Source organism: Pinus tabuliformis, chromosome 1_2 (genome assembly GCF_031772625.1).
Source record: "Pinus tabuliformis cultivar Carrire ecotype Pingquan chromosome 1_2, CPIR1, whole genome shotgun sequence".
Classification (NCBI taxonomy): domain Eukaryota; kingdom Viridiplantae; phylum Streptophyta; class Pinopsida; order Pinales; family Pinaceae; genus Pinus; species Pinus tabuliformis.
This window is the reverse complement of record NC_142298.1, coordinates 583,133,527-583,139,526: the sequence shown is the minus strand read 5'-3', so window position 1 is coordinate 583,139,526 and position 6,000 is coordinate 583,133,527. Positions and strand designations below refer to the sequence as shown.

General features: G+C 32.4%; 1 pseudogene; it reads right to left on the bottom strand.

Annotated features, from left to right (window-relative positions):
* Positions 1 to 2,470: 2,470 nt before the first annotated feature.
* LOC149206969 (pathogenesis-related 5 protein Cup a 3 pseudogene) lies at positions 2,471 to 3,282 on the bottom strand (annotated as a pseudogene).
* Positions 3,283 to 6,000: the final 2,718 nt, after the last annotated feature.

Genomic DNA, 6,000 nt, shown 5'->3' with positions numbered 1-6,000 from the left:
TAGGTTTATAATATCAATCATGGTCAACCATAGCCAAACATGGTCAACCATGGTTGAATGTCGCATTCTGATAAGGATTATCTCACCATGAAAATAAACCATGTTTATTTTAGTGTTTGTAGTATTTATATTTGGGTTTACCAATGTTTGTTTTAAAATATTAGTCCTTTGGGTTTCATATTATTCCCTTGTATTCATAATCCCTTGGGGTTTTAGTATTACTCCCTTGGTTTTAATATTAATCCCTTGGTTTTATTATTCTTTTGGGTTTATAATATCAATCCCTTGGGTTTATTATTCCCTGAGGTTTATAATATCAATGATGGTCAACCATTGTCAATCATAGTCAACCATGGTCAACCATGGTTGAATGTTGCATTGTGACAAAGATTGTCTCACCATGAAAATAAACGATGCTTATTTTAGTGTTTGTAATATTTATATTTGGGTTTACCAATGTTGGGTTTTTAATATTAATCCCTTGGGTTTTACACATAACAATTCTCTTATCACAATTCTATTTATTATTGGACCATGATTGTTATTACGAGTTAATATTATTATTATAATAATAATATAATTATTATTATATTATTATAATAATAATCTAATATTATTATTATAATATTATGATGAGTTACAATACAATAATCATATAATAATATATAAATATATAAGAATATGGTTGTTATTATTTATATAGTTATTAATAATGATAAATAATTGGTGTTTAAAAAAATACACATAAGAATTATTAAGGTGTTTGATATAAGCCTATTGGCCTATATCAACCACATTCGAAAATGTGGTTATATTAATATATATGCTTTATATATGCCTATTGGTGTATATCAACTACATTGGTAAATGTGGTTGTGCTAGTAACATCTATTTACAAATTAAAAAGTGTCATATAAAGTAAGTTATGGTTTTTTAGGAATGTAGTATTGATAAGTTATGGTATTACAAACAAAGTTTATTTACAAATTAAGAATCTCCATAGTAAAGTGGGGCTAAGCCTCCGTAGTTCAACATCTTCTTCCACATTTTTTAAATGCAAATATATTTAACTTTTATATCAATTCTTTGTATTATTTATTAATAATAATAACACTTTAAAATAAAATTATAATTTAGTGAGTTTTTTTAATTTTTCTAATTTTAACTACTAGAATGTATCATATACTTAACTTATCTATTATTTTTTTATATTATTTATTAATAATAATAATAATTCTAAATAAAGTTATAATGATATTATTTAATAATAATAATAATAATAATATTTATCTATAAGGATGTCTCATCTATATTATTTATTAATAATAGTAATAATTTTAAATAAAGTTATAATTTTATGATTTTTTTATGGTTTTTTTAATTTTAACAACTTGATTTCTTATCTATATATTTATTTTGGAATATGTTTCTACAACTTTAATTTAATTATTAATAATTATCAAGTGAATGGTAGAAATTTAACTTTCATAAAATATTTTAAAATATTTTTATTAGTTTACACAAATCAAATGTTAAAATCAATTTCCCAATTAATTAACATGTCATATTGATAATTTATGATATTGGTACATAATATTGTAACTATTTATGAATTAAAATTTTCTATTATAAAATGGACGGACTGAATCTCCATTATCAAATTTTAATGTAGTAATATTTACTAACCATTTAATTAATACAGTTATATAATTAATAATAATATAGTTACTTTATTGTCCACTGAGTCTTGGATAGGGGATTGGGTGTTCTATTAAAACACGCACTTGATGTAAAGTGACACATTCAATTCGCACTTCAATTAGGATGATATAATGAACATGATGAAAATGTAATCCTACCAAGCTTAAATTGCTTTATTAATAATAATGAATATGCAAAACTAATATAATTAGTTTATTAATAATATAATATAATTACTTTATTAATAATAATGAATATGAAAAACTAATATAGTTACTTTATTAATAATATAATAATGAATAAGAAAAACTATAACATAAGCTTTAACTCAAAATCATAATCAACTTAACATTTTCGCGTCTTAATCTGCAACGTTGTCTTGGAACTTGCATATTAAAGAGTTCGGAAGATTATATGAATGCCATAACAAAACATTAATTGCAACATCATAATCAACTATGTTCATCTTAACATCAATCAATCTCAACTGTATCACCATGGGCATACTGCCTGAAACATGCATGCATGTGAATGCAGTGGTATTATTATGATTTTGAATATGATGACATACTGTATAAGGGAAGTCCAAATTTTCCACTTGTAAGATTCAGCGAAGGCTCGTAATCTTTCAATCACAATTGAATTCCACGCCCCTCCTATTGCATAAGACTCGTTGTGTCAATACTAAAGTATCCTTATTATGAATATGATACTATGGAGAATAAATATATTTACCTAATTCGGATCGGATGGATACTTTCATATAATATTAAGGGCAAAGGGCTATGTTGTAATTAGTACTAGAAGGGCAAGTGAAGGTGCTAGTATTATCGTCTTTGGCATAGCTATAAGCCTGTGGGCACTGCCCCTTGAAAACATGGAATAGTTGGTGGGAGGGCAATTGGTTGCGTAGGTCCCCGTGCAGCAGTATTGGGAAGTATTAAGGGCAGCACAAGCACTAACACATGCATTGACCACTTTCAATTCTGTAGGGTAGCTCGCAGTTATGTTTCTGCTGCAATCAACTGTTGGGCAACTAGTGTCTGAGGGAGTTCTGGAGAGAGGAAGATTAAATCCATCAACAAGTGAGATGTCATATGTGTCTCGACCATTGGCCCCATTCAAAGTATATTCAACCAGCGTTGTAGGAGGTCGTCTAGCAGACTAATAGATGAGCAAGCTGCCGCAGTCACCAGTGTTGCAGCTGCCTTTACTAGAGGCGTCGAAGGAGCAGCCCATACATCCCCAAAATCTGCCTGCGCTTGTCCCTGTGGGCATGTCAACACTCCATGATTGGCCCTCTGTGAGCGCTTGACTGCCACCTATGAGAATTCCCACTGCCCACACAGTGAATGAACACTTATTCTTGATCACAAATGTTGCAGCTTCAACTCCTGCAGTTGGGAAAGAAAACACACATTTATTGATGACATAGTAAGATATACACATCGCTCGTTAATGTAATTCTCATTAAATAGAGTAGATTTGAATTGGGGGAGTAACACCTTGAAGATAAACCAGTAGTCCTCAAGCTAGAGTTGCTGCAGCTGAAACATAAATATCTATTGTTCTCCCCCCCATTGCTAAGACCATGAAGCAATTTAAACACTAGTACAACACAATACAATCAACAAACACTACTCAAACACAGCGCAATCAATTGCAAATGAGCTTGTTTAGTTTTTATGCACGAATAGCACAGGTGAGTCGCGCGCAATATATATAGACAAGGTAGTAGTGATCCACAAACTTGGTAGTAGCATACGAAACACGGATGAAGTTCAAATAAGATTATTGTCTTTTCTTGGCACGCAGTGTGGAAAATTCTAGAGCTACAGTAAACCAAGCCACAGAGTAAGCTAATCCTCTTAGAAAATTACTTGCGTACCCTCTTTTGGCCATAAAATTTAATGAATAGGCAGAGATTTGAAATATAATAGCAACAGTATTAGGGTTCAAATTTATCCCTTTTTCTAATCCCAAACATCCATATAAACTCCCGACATCTACCAAAATCAGTAACTCAGAAAGTATGGCCACGTGATTACCCGGTCCGTAATAGGCGCCGCTACCCATGTGTTATTTCCTATTTATTTTTTTTTCAAAGTTGTTAATTCGTAATTTGTTTTCATCCAAGGATGGAATTTGGTTGTATATTGAATTACTTTTGGATTTTCAAAGGTGTTATCTGTAATTTGTTTTCATCGAAGGATATAATTTGGTTGTGTACATGGAATGCAATTTCAGTAAAGACCAACAACTCGAGTTTACTCATCTTTTTTGCCGACCCAACGCTTCATAAAAGACCTATAATCTCACAGTGTAATAGTTTTTACCTGAAGAAGTATAATCTCACTGTCAAGCAGGAGTGCTCAATCACTATCTGCAGAGGATTGCTATCATTGGGAACTATGCAATCACTGATAGTGAGAACTGTACAATAGTTGTTGGCGGGGACTGCGCAATCACTGAGGGTAACGATTAGGCAATATCTATTGGCGAGACTACACAATCATTATTGGCATGGACTGTACATTGACTGCTAACAAAGAGTGTGCAAAACGGTCATTATGAAGTTCACTTAGTTTATCTTTGCATGTGCACTTGTGAAGACATTAAGAACTGGGCATGTGAAAGCAAGTAGATGGACACTTGCATTTTTTTAATAAGACTTGAACATTTAGATAACATGATCAAGCATGAAATTAATGGCTTGAAACGAAATATGGCACGATCATAAGGAAAATGGCATGATCATAAAGAGGCTCCAAAAATTTAAAGATAAGAAAAAATTTAAATGGGGTTGTAGAAACTACAACAATTTCATAACCCCACTTAAGTGTATCTTGGTCTTGAGCAATGTTAATTTTATGACTTTGTAATCCTTTAGCATATCTTGGTCTTAAGCAATGTTAATTTTATGACTTTGTAACCCTTGAGCAGGAGAGAGCTAGGTAGTCAAGCTTGGGTGCATTAGCCAATCCTCTATCATTTTCCACCTCTCCAAATCATAGAATTAGGTTATGGTTTCCATAAATCTTCGAGTTTGGTATAATGTTTCTCTAAATTAAGGTCATTTAGCCCTCGGAGTTCCCCATGATCCCGGGCCATGGCATCTATTTCCAAGTTTTTTTTCTAGAAGAGAGTGGTGTGGACATTCCTAATCTCACATAAGGCTCGACTTTGGATAAGACTCTAGTTTTTGCATGCTAAATTCCATATTAAGGAGCCTAAGGGATACTCTATAGCTCTTAAATTTTCTAACTAAAAAATAGTGTGAAAAATATTTCCTATCCCAAATTTCATTTCCTCTCTAAAACCACCTCAACTATAGTTTAGCTCTCAATGACATATTCAAGATATTCAGGTCTCTCAATCCCAAACCCCTAGCTAGTTTGAGGACAAATATTTTCCGAAACAACGATTGACCATTGTTGGAAATAATAATCCCATCCACCACCTTAAACACACTGACAACCATCATGTTTTCCCAGTCAACCACTACACGGTTGTGATTTTGTTTACAGGCAGAATGACAGAAGTCAGAACAGAAGTTCAAAGTGGACCATTCCGCAACACATCACAAAGGTTAAAGCATTTAATGAAGTTTATTAATTAAATATGGGCAAAAATTCATTCTGCGAGTGTTTCCCACACTCCACAACACCTGCAAGTTCAAAAAATAATTTACTATGTAAATTCGCCCATGTTGCGTATTAAATATTTTCTTTGTCATGTAATTAATGTCAAATTCGTATGTTAGGATAAATATGCAAGTAAAAGTCATTTGTAATGTTGGGCATGTTGGGCAAGTTAGAGAGCGAGAGTCTGTGAGGTAGTGAGGAGAAAATCGTGGAGGAAATATTGGTGGGCATGTGAAAACCAGTTTTACAGAAGTTTACTCCACAACCCAGTGAAGTGTAAATCGCAGTAAGTCTTTTGTGTTTTACTTGGAGAAGCAGCCTCCAATTTATCACGCCAATGTATTTTCCTATGTTTTATATTATAATCAAAAGTATGTTATGTTGCGATGTGGTCTTAAGCCTTCACAAGTAAATTTCCGCAACCCTCTTTTATTTTACTCTGTTTTGCCGTGAGTGAACTTTGTGTTTTAATTAAAGTCCCTGTGTGGTTACGATATCCTCACAGCAACCAAAGATTTACCTTTCTACAATTGAAGTTGACCTTGCCTACCATTCTGCAACTTATCTTTTGTGTTTTACTTGGAGAAGCAGCCTCCAATTTATCACGCTAATGTATTTTCCTATGTTTTATATTATAATCAAAAGTATGTTATGT